This window comes from Ovis canadensis, chromosome 3 (genome assembly GCF_042477335.2).
Source record: "Ovis canadensis isolate MfBH-ARS-UI-01 breed Bighorn chromosome 3, ARS-UI_OviCan_v2, whole genome shotgun sequence".
In the NCBI taxonomy this organism is placed as follows: Eukaryota; Metazoa; Chordata; class Mammalia; order Artiodactyla; family Bovidae; genus Ovis; species Ovis canadensis.
Genome location: NC_091247.1, coordinates 52,884,991 through 52,903,294, shown reverse-complemented (window position 1 = coordinate 52,903,294; position 18,304 = coordinate 52,884,991).

Sequence of the window (18,304 nt, the reverse complement as noted above, 5' to 3'; positions counted from 1 at the left end):
GAATACTTTTAACATATGGTTGTAGTAAAAGCAGGACTGGTAAACATTTTAGTATAAAGTGATATTTTTGAGCAGTTTTACTTTTTAAACTGATATTTTCAGGAAATGGAATGAAAGACTTCATCATCGGAATTATAATTTTTGACAGCATTTCATCAACCTCCATTATATAGCTTTTCAAGTTTTCTCTAGCCTTGCTTCCTCTGACCTTTAAGCACATATTATCTCTTACTTTCTGAGTAAGTCAGGTTTGTCCCTATCCTTCAGATCCAGAGGTCTCTGTTTCCTTATCTTTCTCTGAAAATTGCTCCCTGGTTGCTTCTTTCCTCCTCAAGACCTGTTTATCTCTTGAAAGTCACTCCTTCTTTGTACTGGTGCATATTTATTAACTACAGTATTGCACATGCAACTTAATCTACATCTGGCTTTTGACTCATCAGTCCTTTATCAGGACTTATGGTTTGTCAAGATATCCCAAAGTAATATGCAATAGATTTTCTCCCTCCTTCCCTCTTCAAATCAATTCTTTCTCTCTATTCTAATCAACTGCTTACATTCACTTTGTCTCTGCCTTATAAATTGCCCTATCTTTTGGATATCTTTAACTGACAACCATCACACTTGTCAGCTCATTTCACTTTTATGATTTGTACTTTGTTGGTCCTCTTCTTACATTTATAATCATTTCTTATTTTCTGATGATTCTTCTCTGGGGGTTTTTTCTTTTAAGTTTTGATCTCCAATCTGTGCATACCATTTCCATGTTTCCTTATATACAATTAGCACCATTTTGATAAATTAATAATTATTTCTAAGTCTATATATAATGGAAGAATTATCTCTGTTAGTAATGGTTGCCATTTCCTTCTCCAATGCATGAAAGTGAAAAGGGAAGTCACTCAGTCATGTCTGACTCTTAGTGACCCCATGGACTACAGCCTACCAGGCTCATCCATCCATGGAATTTTCCAGGCAAGAGTACTGGAGTGGGGTGCCATTGCCTTCTCCAGTATGTAATTACAATTTTAGACATTTTCACAGGAATCATTTTCAAGTATCTTAAGCAAAATTCAGATGTGCCTGCATGCTAAGTCTCTTCAGTTCAGTCCAACTCTTTGTGACCCTATACACTGTAGCCCACCAGGCTCCTCTGTCCATGGAATTCTCACAGCAAGAATACTGGAGTGGTTGCCATGCCCTTCTCCATGGGATTTCCTGACCCAGGGATCTAACCCATGTCTCCTGTGGCTCCTGAATGACAGGTGGATTCTTTACCTTTTTTGTTTGTTTTGTTTTTCTTGGTTTCTATGATTCTCATGGTACCAGGTGCAGAGGACTATTTCTCATATTTACAAATGAAAAGGAGAATGTTTAGTTGTAAACCATACCCAGGAGTTATATGGCTGACAGAGTTCTGCAAAAAGCAGCAAGGGCTGTGCTTTTAAAAATAGCTGGGGAAAACATATATATATACACATATATGTATATATGTGTGTGTGTGTGTATATATATATATATATATATATATATATATATAGTGGCCAATGTAAATTTACTTGATATTTTTTTGCTAGGTTTTGTAGCTAATGAGACAAGTTATTAATAATGGCTAGGTTATTATTTTTTCCCCAATCAAGCCCAAATAAAAATGTTTTTTAAAAAACAGCTTCTTTTTTTGCTTATTATTTTGGGCTAACTTTAAAAAATGTGTCAATATAAATGGAATGTGGGCACTGAAATAAAACCAAAACTTTTAAAGCAGACTACTAAGTATGCTCTAAATATGAATTAAAATTGTGTTTCATGCTTCCTCTCTTCTTTATATAGCTGCTTTCCACAGACGTCTTCACCAGCTGAAGTGTCCCATTTTTCAATATGTCCTATAAATATATTCTATATTAATTTTCCTTAAGTAGTTATCTGATCACTTCTAAAGGCAAAAAGAAAATTCCACTTTTCCACATCTCCAGTTCTACCTTCTACAGTTGTTAAAATCCTTGCATTTATTTATTTTCTTCAAGATTCTCTATAAGCATCAATAAAAATATTGTGTTCATAGTATTTGTTAATAAATCACATATTATTGGCTAGTTAAATTTTCTTAATTAGAAAGTATACATGTTTCAATGCCATTCTCCCAGATCATCCCACCCTTGCCCTCTTCCAGAGTCCAAAAGACTGTTCTATACATCTGTGTCTCTTTTACTGTCTTGCATATAGGGTTATCATTACCATCTTTCTAAATTCTGTATATATGCATTAATAATAAATTTATATTAAAAACAAAACAAATTACAATTGAGTCCAAAGCAAAGGAAAAAATGTTATAATACTTACAATTATAAAGTAATAAAATTAGGATAAATGGAAAGTTTAAAAAAAAGAAAAATATCTGCCTATATCTACATAAAATAATATTTTTTTTACAAAAAGAAAACCTGATATATATGCAGTTTATATTAAGGAAAATTTATTTTCAATTTTGAATTGTATTAATAGACAATCAGATTCTGTTCTTGTATTGGCAAAATAGATATCACAGTAAATAATGTGCATTTGATTTTAATTTCCAATCTTTTTCAGTATTATATTAATATTCAATATATGATATTTGCAAACATTCTCCTTTTTGCAATTATTGTGATGCATTTTATGTATTTTATGCTGGCATAAAATAAGAAATTTTCCTCTTTTGGGGGGTAAATAAAATTGAATTTATTAGTATCTCAATAGTTGAAAGTAACACCTATGAATCAATATGGGCCTGTTGCATATGAAGGATTCTTGTGTTTAGAAAATTCAAATTCTTCAAGGATATTTAATACATTTGAGTTTCTATCTCGTTTTAAGGCGTAATTTATGATGTCATGTTACTTACTTTAAATCCCATCTCTTTATTTAAAAACTTTGACATATTTTATTCTGCTTATTTGTTATTTATAAAATAATATTTTTAAAATCAGATCACTAAAATCTCATCTATTTGTTCTTTTCTCTCTTTTTGTTTGGACCATTTCTTCATCGTAACTTCATTTTGGTTACAGAATAAAAAGAAACCAGGTTAACAGTCTTTAAAGAGATGAACAAGTAGTTCTAAAGACATTAATGGAACAAGTCACCAAATTGTTCCTTCCTATTTAAGTCAGTCACTGTCAGAGAATGTTAAATAGATATATTGAAGGCAGGAAAGATTTTTCTTCCTAATATTGATAGTAGTGATTCTCATGCCCATAATTAAATCCAATTTTGATGTTAATTTAAGATCACATTTAAGAAATAATAGTTGAAAGTAACTCACCTGTGAATCAATATGGGCCTGTTGCATATGGAGGATTCCTATGTTATTAATGTCTCTTTTGGACTTCATTCTTTAATTTGTTTTTATACTTATTTTATTTTTCTTGAAAATAATATTTGAGTGGTAGCCAAAAATGATCTCTGGTTGGATTAATGCAAAGATTAAAAAGAAGAAGAAAGAAAAGTACAAGGTAAAAATTTGAAAGTGACGTAAAGTTACTTTCATAGACAATATGGAGACTTATGAAAATGATTTTCTAAAGGAAGAAACTACATAGCAAAAACTTAAGCAGAGGTAAGAGCTTCTTATGAACGTGAAAACCTGTCACAGAGACACACAGAGGCTGACATTGCCAACAGGGGTCTGATTAACCCCAGTGCCAGCCCTTCTGACATTTGCTCAAGGTGTGTTCTTTTTATTTTCTAAATAAAGTACCCTCTGAATATAATCATTCTTGAGGTTGTGACTGTTTGATTCGAACTCATTAGGAAAAACTCTATGAAAACTCTATGAAAACTGAGTAGGTCTACATGTTTCAGACAAAATGAGAGAAACTTGAATTTACTATTATTACTGTAGCAAGTGTTTGAACAATTTACTGGGAAATATGAGTCATATGGTGCTTCCCAGTGTTTCAATGGGTAAAGAATCTATTTGCAATGCAAGAGACATAGGAGACATGGGTTTGGTCACTGGGTCAAGGAAGATGCCCTGGAGGTGGAAATGGCAAACTGCTCCAGATTTCTTGCCTGGGAAATTCCATGAACAAAGGAGCCTGGCAGGGTACAGTCCATGGTGTCACAAAGAGTTGAACAGGACTGAGCCATTAAGCATTAAAAAAAAAAAAATGAGGTATATAAATTAAACAAACTAACTATTTTATTTAAATTTAATGGGGTGGTGGCCCTGAGGAGCCACCCCATGCCTGAGGCCACAGGCGGTTCCCCAGGCCAGGGGTGGTGGCCGGGAAGAGCAACCCAAGGAGCTGTGGCTGCCCGGGCATAGGAGGCCTAGAGGAGCTATCCCATGTTGAAGGTCAGGAAGGGCGGTGATAAGGAGATACCCCTCATCCAAGGTAACGAGCAGCAGCTGTGCTTTTCTGGAGCAGCCGTGAAGAGATACCCCATGCCACGGTAAGAGAAACCCAAGTAAGATGGTAAGTGTTGCAAGAGGGCATCAGAGGGCAGACACACTGAAACCATACTCACAGAAAACTAGTCAATCTAATCACACTAGGACCACAGCCTTGTATGACTCTAAGAAACCAAGCCATGCCTGTGGGGCAACCCAAGTAGGACGGGTCATGGTGGAGAGGTCTGACAGAATGTGGTCCACTGGAGAAGGGAATGGCAAGCCACTTCAGTATTCTTGCCTTGAGAACACCATGAACAGTATGAAAAGGCAAAATGATAGGATACAGAAAGAGGAACTCCCCAGGTCAGTAGGTGCCCAATATGCTACTGGAGATTAGTAGAGAAATAACTCCAGAAAGAATGAAGTGATGGAGCCAAAACTAAAACAATACCCAGTTGTGGATGTGACTGGTGATAGAAGCAAGGTCCAATGTGGTAAAGAGCAATATTGCATAGGAACCTGGAATGTCAGGTCCATGAATCAAGGCAAATTGAAAGTGGTCAAACAAGAGATGGCAAGAGTGAACGTCGACATTCAAGGAATCAGCAAACTAGAATGGATTGGAATGGGTGAATTTAACTCAGATGACCATTATGTCTACTACTGTGGCCAGGAATCCCTCATAAGAAATGGAGAAGCCCTCATGGTCAACAAAAGAGTCCAAAATGCAGTACTTGGATGCAATCTCAACAACAACAGAATCATCTCTGTTCGTCTCAAGGCAAACCATTCAATATCACGGTAATGCAAGTCTATGCCCCAACCGGTAATGCTGAAGAAGCTGAAGTTAAATGGTTTTATGAAGACCTAAAAGACCTTTTAGAACTAAAACCCAAAAATGATGTCCTTTTCATTATAGGGGACTGGAATGCAAAAGTAGGAAGTCAAGAAACACCTGGAGTAACAGGCAGATTTGGCCTTGGAATGTGGAATGAAGCAGGGCAAAGATTAATAGAGTTTTGCCAAGAAAATGCACTGGTCATAGCAAACACCCTCTTCCAACAACACAAGAGAAGACTCTACACATGGACATCACCAGATGGTCAACACTGAAATCAGATTGGTTATATTCTTTGCAGCCAAAGATGGAGAAGCTCTATACAGTCAACAGAAACAAGACCAGGAGCTGACTGTGGCTCAGATCATGAACTCCTTATTACCAAATTCAGACTCAAATTGAAGAAAATAGGGAAAACTGCTAGACCATTCAGGTATGATCTAAATCAAATCCCTTATGATTATACAGTGGAAGTGAGAAATAGATTTAAGGGTCTAGATCTGATAGATAGAGTGCCTGATGAAATACAGAATGAGGTTCATGACATTGTACAGGAGACAGGTATCAGGATCATCCCCATGGAAAAGAAATGCAAACAAGTAAAATGGCTGTCTGGGGAGGCCTTACAAATAGCTTTGAAAAGAAGAGAGGTGAAAAGCAAAGGAGAAAAGGAAAGATATAAGCATCTGAATGCAGAGTTCCAGAGAAGAGCAAGAAGAGATAAGAAAGCCTTCTTCAGCGATCAATGCAAAGAAATAGAGGCAAACAACAGAATGGGAAAGACTAGAGATCTCTTCAAGAAAATTAGAGATACCAAGGGAACGTTTCATGCAAAGATGGGTTTGATAAAGGACAGAAATGGTCTGGACCTAACAGAAGTAGAAGATATTAAGAAGAGGTGGCAAGAATACATGGAAGAACTGTACAAAAAAGATCTTTATGTCACCCAGATAATCATGATGGTGTGATCACTCATCTAGAGCCAGACATCCTGGAATGTGAAGTCAAGTGGGCCTTGGAAACCATAACTATGAACAAAGCTAGTGGAGGTGATAGAATTCCGCTTGAGCTGTTTCAAATCCTGAAAGATGATGCTGTGAAAGTGCTGCACTCAGTATGCCAGCAAATTTGGAAAACTCAGCAGTGGCCACAGGCCTGGAAAAGTCAGTTTTCATTCCAATCACAAAGAAAGGCAATGCCAAAGAATGCTCAAACTACAGCACAATTGCACTCATCTCACATGCTAGTAAAGTAATGCTCAAAATTCTCCAAGCCAGACTTCAGCAATACGTGAACCATGAACTCCCTGATGTTCAAGCTGGTTTTAGAAAAAGCAGGGGAAGCAGAGATCAAATTGCCAACATCCGCTGGATCATCAAAAAAGCAAGAGAGTTCCAGAAAAACATCTATTTCTGCTTTAATGACTATGCCAAAGACTTTGACTGTGTGGATCATAAGAAAATGTGGAAAATCTCAAAGAGATGGGAATACCAGACCACCTGACCTGCCTCTTGAGAAATCTGTATGCAGGTCAGGAAGCAACAGTGAGAACTGGACATGGAACAACAGACTGGTTCCAAATAGGAAAAAGAGTACGTCAAGGCTGTATATTGTCACCCTGCTTATTTAACTTCTATGCAGAGTACATCATGAGAAACGCTGGTCTGGAAGAAACACAAGCTGGAATCAAGATTTCTGGGAGAAATATCAGTAACCTCAGATATGCAGATGACACCACTCTTATCACAGAAAGTGAAGAGGAACTAGAAGCCTCTTGATGAAAGTGAAAGAGGAGAGTGAAAAAGTTGGCTTAAAGCTCAACATTCATAAAACAAAGATCATGGCATCCGGTCCCATCACTTCATGGGAAATAGATAGATAAACAGTGGAAACAGTGCCAGAGTTTATTTTTTTGAGCTCCAAAATCTCTGCAGATGGTGACTGCAGCCATGAAATTAAAAGACACTTACTCCTTGGAAGAAAAGATATGACGAACCTAGATTGTATATTCAAAAGCAGAGACATTACTTTGCCGACCAGGGTCCGTCTAGTAAAGGCTATGGTTTTCCCGTGGTCATGTATGGATGTGAGAGTTGGACTGTGAAGAAGGCTGAGCACCAAAGTATTGATGATTTTGAACTGTGGTTTTGGAGAAGACTCTTGAGAGTCTCTTGGACTGGAAGGGGCTCCAACCAGTCCATTCTAAAGGAGATATATCCTGGGATTTCTTTGGAAGGAATGATGCTGAAGCTGAAACTCAGTACTTTGGCCACCTCATGCGAAGATTTGGCTCTTTGGAAAAGGCTTTGATGCTGGAAGGGAAGGGGGGCAGGGGGAGAAGGGGACAACAGAGGATGAGTTGGCTAGATGGCATCACTGACTCGATGGACATGAGTCTGAGTGAACTCTGGGAGTTGGTGATGGACAGGGAGGCCTGGCATGTTGCAATTCATGGGATCGCAAAGAGTCGGAAACGATTGAGCAACTGAACTGAACTGAACTGAACTAAATCCACTCTTTGGCAAAGAGTGTGCATAACTATTTTGATGTCTATTTATTGGCCAGCATGACTTAAGTCTGTGCATGCACACTCATTCATGTCTGACTGTTTGTGACCCCATGGACTGTATCCTGTCAGACTCCTCTAGTCCATGGGATTTTTTCAGACAAGAATACTGGAGTGGGTTGCCATTTCCTACTCCAGGGGATCTTCCTGACCCAGAGATTGAATCCATCTCTCTTGTGCCTCCTGCATTGGCAGGTGTGTTCTTTACCAGCTGAACCACCAGGGATTCATTTTAAATTATTAATCATTTTTTATCATTATTGATCTATGCTTCCTTATCAACTTTGTTGATTCTAATTAATGATAAATATTTACTTAATATACAAATTTCTTTTCTGGTCTTTTTTTCAGGATAATCTCTTAATATTTTTTAAATGCTATCCCAGCCTTTTTTGAAATCATTCTTTCTTCATGAAGCTATCTCAGATTCATTTGAATATTTTCGGGCCCAGTTTTGGAACGCATGGATGAAATGTATTTTGTTGAGTGGAAGAATGCAGACTCAGAAGACTATATATTATATTTTTCTAATCATATAGCATTCTAAAAAACCAAACCTAAGAAATAGAAAGCAAAAATGTTTGTCAGTGGTGGAGGAGGTGAGGGCTAACTTATTAAAGGATCCACAGCAATTTTAACACAATGGAACTGTTTTGAATGGTACTAGAGTTGTGGATACATGGCTTTATGCATTTATCAGAGCCCATAAAATTGCACTTCAAAAAGAATGAATTATAAAGTATGTAAATAAAAAATGCATCATGGACCTGGCATCCTAAAATGTAATACAGACTGTATAGATGAATCTAACTGAATAAAAACTTTATTACATACCCTTACTGCAGGGAATGGAAAGCAAAAAAGAACTTGATCTAATTAACACTGAAAGACAGTATTTAGACTGAAAACTGTAAAGTTAAAGAGAAATGTAACCATGATAAACACTGTACTCTGGCTGGTAATTGTGCGCCATAATGAGATACAGTATAACGATTCTGAATCTGCTTTATGTCTACAGAGGTTAACCAAGTATGTAAGCAGATAGTGGATTGTGAGGTCGAATTTCGTACTGTGGGACAGGGCAATATAGGGAAACAAGAGAGAAACACTAGAATAAAATGGTACTGAAATGGAGTAGGAGACATCATTATGAACTTAGCTTTAGTTTAATATAGGTACAGATGGATAGATACAGAAATAATAATAGATATGTGTGTGTACACATGCTTATTGTTTTTGTTCAGTCACTCAGTTGTGACCAACTCTTTGCGACCCCATGGACTGCAGCAAGCCAGGCTTCCCTGTCCTTCACAATCTCCTGGAGCTTGCTCAAACTCACGTTACATGCATATACATCCTAGATAGTTTGGTAAGAGACTCTAGAAAAAATAATAATCCAATAGCTAAGAGCACACCGGTACCTAGTTCTGTGGTTTTTAAATGTCATGGTGGCTCAGAGGTTAAAGCGTCTGCCTGGAATGAGGGAGACCTGGGTTTGATCCCTGGGTCAGGGAGATTCCCTAGAGAAGGAATGGCAACCCACTCCAGTACTCTTGCCTGGAGAATCCCATGGAGGAAGGAGCCTGGTAGGCCACAGTCCATGGGGTCACAAAGAGTCGGACACAACTGAGCGACTTCACTTTCACTCAGTGAAAGGAACAAGGGATCTTTATAGAAATGGCTGATGGTAAGGCCAGATCAGATAATGTACCCAACGAGGCTGGAGCACTTTTTAGTTCCAAATAGTAAATAACTATTCAAAAAGCTAAGGGAGTGGATGTGTCGAAAGAATATAGAAGCCAAATTGAAAGAGCTACTGATGGTCAAAGCTGTAAAACTTTTAGCAATAAATTTCATAGTGTGATACTGGATTAAAACCAATGTATAAAACAAATAAAAATGAGTCCATACAAATGAATGATTAAACAAGTAAATCAATGGGGGAGAAGGGACAAATCCTCTTCATGGAAGAATTAAATAAAATGTAAGTAAATACTGCCCTCTCCAGGAGATGGAGCTGAAATCCATGATTATTCATGTTAAAATGCTTAGAAAATTTGATTAAAAGGAAAGTTCCTTTATCTGAATAAGAGTATATTCAAAAATCTACAAATATTTTATTTAACTGTTCATATTAATTCTTTCTACTTGTAAATAGGAATGGGATACAGGAATTCTCCCTAGTGCCACAAGCAAGGAAAAAATTAAATGAATGTACAATAGAAAAGAAGGAAAAAACATTTCATTTTAAAATAAATTACATGTTGTGTACATGGACGCTCCAAAATAATTGGTTGAAAATTCTTAATGGTTTCTAGATTCTGTACACACAAAAAATATATTTACACACATTAATGATAAAAATATAATGTGAAGGCTTATATAATATCATTTATAATAACATCAAAATGTTCAAATACAGAAAAATAATTTTTATGAAAGACATTCAATATCTTCTCAGAACATTAGTTAGTGCTACTGAGAGAAACTAAAGATAATTGAAATAACTAAAAGGCCATTATAGACACATAAAAGTGAAAGTTATAAAGATAAGTCCTAAATCTATAAATTGAATGCAATAGCAATAAAAATTACTCAGAATCTTGAGAGTTTGGGGGAGGGGGTGTTGGGAGGGTGGAGGTGTGAATTCATAAGCTTGTTTGAGAATTATAGAGACATATAGGGAAAATATCCAATACAACCTGACAATAAAGATGGAGGCATCTACTGGAAACCAAGGATAGTTTTAGAGTCATAATATAAAATAGCATATTAGTGCAAGGATAGACAAATAGAGCAATGGAACAAAATAGAAACTCAGAATCAAATGCAAACATAGACTTTTGATGTGGAATGGTGATACCATTTCAGTGCAGTGGAGAAGATTTTCAGTAAACTGTTTATCTCTTCCTTCATGCTTTTCTCAATAAGCCTTTTATGTTTTTGCTAAATAGTTTTATTTTTCCATGTGCTTGTCTAAAATATAGTTATTTCAGGAACTCTGCTAAACACAGATGTAAGAGGCTTGACTTTTATATCTTCACAAAGAATTTTATATTCTCCTCCTTCCTTAAGTGTAAGCATTCTGAAGTTGCTGGCCTTGTTCTTGTGTACTTATCAGATCCAAAAATCTGCTACAAACAAACACAAGTACAATTTGCTTAGTGTTGATTGCAAAACTGGATATATTGAGGACAAGCTTCCCAAATGTATCATCACTCCCTGTGAACAAATTAACTTCTGTTATGTTTAACAGCTTACTTAGCATTAATTTTTGCCTAATAATCATAAAGGTATTTACCAAGTCAGGCTTCAGCAATACGTGAACCATGAACTTCCTGATGTTCAAGCTGGTTTTAGAAAAGGCAGGGGAACCAGACATCAAATTGCCAACATCCGCTGGATCATCAAAAAAGCAAGAGAGTTCCGGAAAAGCATCTATTTCTGCTTTATTGACTATACCAAAGCCTTTGACTGTGTGGATCACAAGAAAATGTGGAAAATTCTGAAAGAGATGGGATTACCAGAACACTTAACCTACCTCTTGAGAAATCTGTATGCAGGTCAGGAAGCAACAGTGAGAACTGGACATGGAACAAGAGACTGGTTCCAAATAGGAAAAGGAGTCCGTCAAGGCTGTATATTATCACCTGCTTATTTAACTTCTATGCAGAGTACATCACGAGAAACGCTGGTCTGAAAGTAACACAAGCTGGAATCAAGATTTCCAGGAGAAATATCAGTAACCTCAGATATGCAGATGACACCACCCTTATGGCAGAAAGTGAAGAGGAACTCAAAAGCCTATTGATGAAAGTGAAAGAGGAGAGTGAAAAAGTTGGCTTAAAGGTCAACATTCAGAAAACGAAGATCATGGCATTCGGTCCCATCACTTCATGGGAAATAGATGGAGAAACAGTGGAAACAGTTGTCAGATTTTATTTTTTTTTGAGCTCCAAAATCACTGCAGATGGTGACTGCAGCCATGAAATTAAAAGATGCTTACTCCTTGGAAGAAAAGTTATGACCAACCTAGACAGCATATTCAAAAGCATTACTTTGCCGACTAAAGGTCCGTCTAGTTAAGGCTATGGTTTTTCCAGTGGTCATGTATGGATGTGAGAGTTGGACTGTGAAGAAGGCTGAGCACCAAAGAACTGATGCTTTTGAACTGTGCTGTTGGAGCAGACTCTTGAGAGTCCCTTGGACTGCAAGGAGATCCAACACGTCCATTCTGAAGGAGATCAGCCCTGGGATTTCTTTGGAAGGAATGATGCTGAAGCTGAAACTGCAGTACTTTGGCCACCTCATGGGAAGAGTTGACTCTTTGGGAAAGACTCTGATGCTGGGAGGGATTGGGGGCAGGAGGAGAAGGGGATGACAGAGGATGAGATGGCTGGATGGCATCTCTGTCTCAATGGACGTGAGTCTGAGTGACCTCCGGGAGTTGGTGATGGACAGGGAGGCCTGGCGTGCTGTGATTCATGGGGTCGCAAAATGTTGGACATGACTGAGTGACTGAACTAAACTGAACTGAGACCTCTTGTCCAGGTTATGTTTTTAAGAGCATTCATTAACTTGTTTCCTAATTATTCTGTGATACATGTTTTACATTCTTCTTTTACCTCTTAGAAGTCAAACACGTGTGAGAAGAGTTTTCCTATGTTTCTAGCTTTTGCATTTTGTCGAGGCCAGCTTGACAAGCAGGGTTTCCTAAATCACGATACGGTGAGAAAATGAGAAACGAGACACAAGAATTCAGAGAAAAGAGAGGCTCAGAGGACCAACACCGCTCCAAGGTGATGGTGCTGAAACTGAATCCAAGCCAGCTTTATTATACTTTCAGCTGTGAATGAAATAATATGTGGGGAGTTAAACTATAACTCATGTGGCCTTCAGGGTCAAAGAACAAAATGGTCATTAACCATTGAGTAATTTGGAAACAGTAATTAATAACAAATCATAACTAAGACTAATATTCTCATCTATAGATTTTCCACCAGATACATAAAACATGTGACTCTGAGATGCCAATTGAGAAACAGTCTGGAATCAGTTTTCTGACCCCAGGATCATACCTGGTTTTCAAGATTATGAACTGTTCCCTCTGGATTTGTTTCAAGAATCTCATGCCTTATAGCATCCAGTTTATCAATAATTAGAATTTTATTTTGTGGCCCTTGCCAAGGCTTGCTTTTCTTTTATTCTTCTTGTTTCCTACAACAGTATAGTGGTTTCTCCACTTATTATATTCTAGATTTTATAAATTGAGTCCTGATAATTTGGTCTTTAATATTATTCCATTTTAAATTATCATTGTTTTGCTCATAGCCCTTTCCTGTAAATACTCAACTGCTTCAGATTACTTTATGCTCTTTTCATTGCAGTTTGCTTAAGAACTTCCACCAGATCTTGTCTTAATTAGTTCCCTGATAATCTGAAGGGATGAGGTTTCTGAAACATTGCAGTATGGTCTGGTATTTGAATCTGTCTTGTCACAGTTTTCATTTGAAGGAATTGAACTGTGAGTTCCTTTTTTTCTGTATGTAAATCTTCACTGCTCATCTTCCATCTATTTTTCTGGTCGACTGTTTTCTCAGAGGCTTTCACTGAGAAACTGAAAAGATGATATTGTAATGTATCAAGTTAAAACTCATCACCCACTGTGTTTACAGAGAGCTAGTTAATTTTTTGGTTGTAACAGACTCTGGGTCTCTTCAGTTCAGTTCAGTCGCTCAGTCATGTCCAACTCTTTGCGACCCCATGAATCGCAGCACGCCAGGCCTCCCTGTCCATCACCAACTCCTGGTGGTCACTCAGACTCGCGTTCATTGAGTCAGTGATGACATCCAGCCATCTCATCCTCTGTCATCCCCTTCTTCTACCCCCAATCCCTCTCAGCATCAAAGTCTTTTCCAATGAGTCAACTCTTCTCATGAGGTGGCCAAAGTACTGGAATTTCAGCTTCAGCATCATTCCTTCCAAAGAAATCCCTGGGCTGACCTCCTTCAGAATGGATTGGTTGGATCTCCTTACAGTCCAAGGGACTTTCAAGAGTCTTCTCCAGCAGCACAGTTCAAAAGCATCAATTCTTCGGCGCTCATCCTTCTTCACAGTCCAACTCTCACATCCATACATGACCATTGGAAAAACCATAGCCTTAAGTAGATGGACCTTTAGTCGGCAAAGTAATGTCTCTGTTTTGAATATGCTATCTAGGTTGGTCATAATTTTCCTTCCAAGGAGTAAGCGTCTTTTAATTTCATGGTGACAATCACCATCTGCAGTGATTTTGGAGCCCCAAAAAATAAAATCTGACAACTGTTTCCACTGTTTCTCCATCTATTTCCCATGAAGTGATGGGACCGGATGCCATGATCTTTGTTTTCTGAATGTTGAGCTTTAAGCCAACTTTTTCACTCTCCTCTTTTACTTTCATCTGGGTCTCTTAGGGAGAAGAAAACATAGGTAGAGTGGTATCCAAAGTCTCTGATAGTATCTATCTGTGAGATCAAGCTTGAGGCTAACCTCAGGACGTGGCTGAGCAAATCAGGCATAATTATACATAAATCACCTCCCTCTTGAACCTTTCTCCCCTTCTCCAAACCACCCCTCTAGGTTACAATAGAAAGTTTTAAGAACAGAAACTTTGCATCATTTGCAACCCACAGAGTTATGAAAGGATACTATGATGAGGAAGTAAGAGAAATTAAATGTAGCTATATCATGACACAGGAATAACCTGAAGAATACATGGAGCCACATCATGAAAGAGTGTAAATGCCCAGAGTTGAAAGTGTAGATATGGTACAGTTAATGGGAAGTTTTCAAAGAGGAAAGAGATGTGATGGCATTTGTTATTTGAAGACAAATCAGGTAACACTGTACAAGACTCACTAATTTTGGAGATGTTTAAAAGATATTAAAATGTCAATGACCAAAGTGTGTTCATTCAATATAAGCCTTGATAAGGCAAAATTCTGTAAAGTGTATGGATTTGAGCCTTGTCTTATTGTATGAGAAGTGCTGTAGGACAAATGTATAGCTTGGTAAGCTTAGCTGCAAATTCGAACTGTAGAATGTGCCAGTTGTGAGACCTTAAGCCAATTATTTCACTTATTTTTTATTCAAGTAAAAGGGTAATTGGAGAAGGAAATGGCAACCCACTCCAGTATTCTTGTCTGGAGAATTTCATGGACAGAGGAACCTGGTGGGCTACAACCCATGGGATCACAAAGAGTGGGACACAGCTGAGCGACTAACACAAAAAGTGTAATAACAGTAGTTTCATAAAATTTTGCAAAAATTGTAGGAAATAGTACATGTTAAGCTTCTGAAGTAAAGTCAGTGACAAAAATAGATGCATAAAAACTTATGCTTAAGTCTTTTAATTAAGGGCATTTCTAAAGATTAGTTTCTAAGCAGTATTTTAATTCTACATATAATCAGCAGAAGTCGTTGGCCTACTTCACTTAACAAAGATTGATATGTTTCCCCATAAATGCAATTTTAATGTCATATGTCTGGATTATTTCTGTTCCTCAAGTTCTCTTTACTATACAAATTTATATCTACTCTGGCAATAGCAGAGTGAAAGAAAACTTCAAATCACATTGAGAGAAACCTACTTCTACTTCTACTTGGGACTCAAGATAGAAATTGGCCCTCCTTGGCTTGACATAATACTCCCTGTGTATCATTTTTACCATGTCTGATAGCAGTAACTCACTCAATGTTCAAACCAAATGGATCACCATAAGATGTCACAATAAGGCAGCTGAAGATACAAGACTCTACATCATGATTATGGCTGTGGAATGGACTTGAATGTTTATCTTGACGTCTCAATGATCTTGTTGAATAGGGAAGTTGAAGTGGCAAAAAGAAATAAATCAATTCTCAGGCTTCTGGCCTGTTAGTTTGGGTGCATTTTTAGTATTTTGTAAATGAGAAATCATCTATCTCTTTATTTACTATTTTGGTCACCTTCTCTTAGCAACTATTTGAACACATAATTTAGCATTTCTTAAAATCACCATTAAAAGATACACTTTTGTGTAATCATTATTGAGAAAGGTGGGATTTCCTGAAGATCAAGGAGAGATACTCTCAGATGTCTCAATGGTAAAGAATCCTGTCAAGCAGGAGACACAGGAGATGTGAGTCTGATCCCTGGATCAGGAAGACATTCTGGAGAAGAAAATAGCAACCCACTCCAGTATTTTTGCCTGGAAAATCTCATGGACAGAGAAGCCTGGTGGGCTACAGTCCATAGAGTCACAAATGTGTCAGGCATGACTTAAATGACTAAACACAACAAAGGAGGTATTAGGTCACATACTGCTAGTTAGGGAAAAAACAAACAAACAAACAAACAAACAAACATCTCTAAAGTTATCTAATAGAATGAACCATGATTTATTTCATTTTCCCTATGATTCTTGCTCTCATAAAATGCCTGATCTTGCTGAAGGCTCTTTCTTCCCTCCATATTTCCACTAGACATATATAATCACTCTCTATTTGAATGTGTTCAACCCTACTCTTAGCTTCCATTTTCAGATTCACATATTAAATTCTGAAGGCATTCTGAATGAAATCTTCCTTTTCCTATGGTACATTTGATATGGTTTATTAAAATAGCACTATCTCAATAATGAGTCATCCAAGGAAGAATAATGGAAGCTTTTGAAATATTTTATTATATCTATAATATTAGCCATGAGAGAGAAAATAGTTTGGAAAATAAATGCTAATATTCCAAGATATTATTCCACATAAATTAATCAACAAGTGTCTGATAGCATGCTGGGTATATAAAAATAAACAGGATCAAAAAATGTTACCTGCTCTTTAAGATTGATACTGTGTTGTGCTCTGATTAGTCACTCAGTCGTGTCTGACTCTTTGTGACCCCATGGACTGTAGCCCCACCAGGCTCCTCCTCCATGGGGATTCTTTAGGCAAGAACATTGGAGTGGGTTGCATCCCTCCTCTAGAGGCTTTTCCTAACCCAGGGATCAAGGTGAGGTCTCCCGCATTATAGGCAGATTCTTTACCATCTGAACCATCAGGGAAGCCTTTAGGTTCAGCACTGATTTCAAAAGACAACATATGCAATTTCCATCCTCTTTAAGGGAGAGCCAGTGATCAAGACTTAGTTGCTTCTAAAGAAAAAAAAATGGATGAAAATGGAAAAGAAAAACAGTCACTTTATAGAGGGTAAACACTACCTTAACCAAGTGATCAAGACTAACATCCTTGGGAACAAAATACATTAATGTCATATACCTACTGACATGAGGTCAGAAGAAGGAAACTTTTTCTTTGTGGTATCCTTCTTGAAAATTCATCAGCACAGTCTAAGAATGAGAAAACATCAGAAAAAAAGTCAAATTGAGAGACATAAAAATATGACCAGTGTTCTTGAAAAGTATCAAAGTTATTAAAAATAAATATTGAGAAAATGTCACAGATTAGAAGAGACAAAGGAGACAATAACTAAAAGCAATATTTCCTTTTTTGTTGTTGTTGTTAGACCCTGAAACCACAGAGGAAAAAATACTTAGGAGTGAAATCCAATAAAGTTTTTAATTTAGTTGCCAATATTGTGCCAATTTAAGTCTCTTAGTTTTAATAAAATATTATGGTCATATAGTAGTAGAAAGGGAAGCTAGGTAAAATGTAAACAGGTGCTAAAATCTGCATAAATTAAAAATCTCTTAACTACAATGTTGGTAAGTTCTAATTTAAGTAAAGAGAAAGCTGCTCTTGAGAATACATATGAAAATTATCTAGAATAGAGGTGAGCAAAATATACTCTGCTAGTCAATTTCTGTCCTGACCAATTTTAGGATGGTCTGAAAGCTAAGAACATTTTTAATATTTAGAAGAATTGCAATCAATGTAAAACAACAACAAAAAATATGTGACATGGTCTGCAAAATTAAAATATTTACTATTGGCCTTTTACAGCAAAATGTTGCTGTCCTGTTGACAGAATCCAGACAGAACAATTGGAAGGAGAAACTTTTAAACCAAAAACTGTGAAGCAGGAAGGAATCAACCTAAGGAAGAATATAAACAGGATGAAAGAGTGATGTATGGCAAAATCAATACAATATTGTAATTAGCTTCCAATTAAAATAAATAAATTTATATTAAAAAAAGAAGTAATTCACCCAAAACTAAAAAGATAAAAATAAAATGCAAGGATATTCTTTTGTCAAAGAAAGACAAATGTGAAGGCAGATGAGATGATAGTCTTTTTGAAAACTAGGAGTGGAAATAATAGTCATGTGACTGGAATGCTTGATGGGCAGAAGACAAATGAGCACTGGTGAGTTAAACAAACACTAGAGCTTCAACACCCAGTGTGCCATGTGAGTGTATTTAGAATTTATGTTTTTCATGATGTTTTCTATAACTTTTGACATTTTCAGTAGTAACAGTTTTTAAAATGGAAAGTTTATCTTGGAAGTAAGATTTTACCATGAAATTTTATACATTTCAAACTACGTCAAAAACA